Below are 955 nucleotides of genomic sequence, written 5' to 3' on the forward strand. Positions count from 1 at the left end.
ATATATCTTTAATGAAAATTTTTTTAACTGTTATGTATCATTTGTATTCCCACGAAAACAACAGCTTGTTGGTTATAACCCCTGTTTTGTTGGTGAGCCAGTTGTTTAGTTGCATAGTAATTACCTTGTTTTACTAAAACTGTTAATGAATAAGCAAACAAGCTAAAACCTATATCATAAACAAAACAGGGTTTGAATGTAGCAGCTTTGAACCACCAGAATAAAATGTTGTTGCTCATAGTTGAGCTAAATATGTTTGGCTAACTGCTAGCAAACAGTAGCTGATAGCCTTCTGCAGCTGCCTGCCTTCACCTATCATGTGACCAACCCATTGCACATTGTGGTGCTCCTTCAACAGTCTCCACTCATTGTTGACAATGGCAGAATTACCCAGTCACACCACAAAATCGCACAGCAAAATTCATCTGCACAGCTTTGCAGTGCGTGGTTGTAGAAGCTTGGCAAAAGAGTGACTACCAGTAGGACTGGCAGTGATGCTGTCAAGCTAACTGCTAACACACAGTCACTTGGGTGTATGCTGGCACTGTTTGTAAAATTTTTAGATGTTGGTGTGTGAGTGGGCATTAACTGTTGCTGGCAGCTATTATTTTGTTAATTCTGTCAGACCTAATTGTGTTATTTGTAAACTATAACTTCTAATTAATGTATTCTCCAATTTTATTATCACATTTTTTTATCAGTGTTTTGTGAGTCACTGTGTCATGAAGAGTTTGGTAGGCAGGAGTAAACAGTTCAAATCCTTGAAATATACACTGATCAGTCATAACATTCTGACCACTGGCAGGAGACGGGAATAACACTGACTATCTGTTACAGTGGCACCTGTCAGCATGTGGGGTATATTAGGCAGCAAGTGAACATCCAGTCATCAAAGTTAGAAACAGGAAAAACATAAGGATCTGAGTGACTTTGACAAGGGCCAAACTATGGTGGT

General features: G+C 38.8%; 1 protein-coding gene across 1 annotated transcript in view; it reads left to right on the plus strand.

Annotated features, from left to right (window-relative positions):
- The window catches only part of ccm2l (CCM2 like scaffold protein), a 23,247-nt gene that overhangs the window by 16,468 nt on the left and 5,824 nt on the right, over positions 1-955 (plus strand). The window lies entirely within an intron of this gene.

The sequence above is a fragment of the Monopterus albus genome, unplaced genomic scaffold, assembly GCF_001952655.1.
Source record: "Monopterus albus unplaced genomic scaffold, M_albus_1.0 scaffold157.1, whole genome shotgun sequence".
Lineage (NCBI taxonomy): Eukaryota > Metazoa > Chordata > Actinopteri > Synbranchiformes > Synbranchidae > Monopterus > Monopterus albus.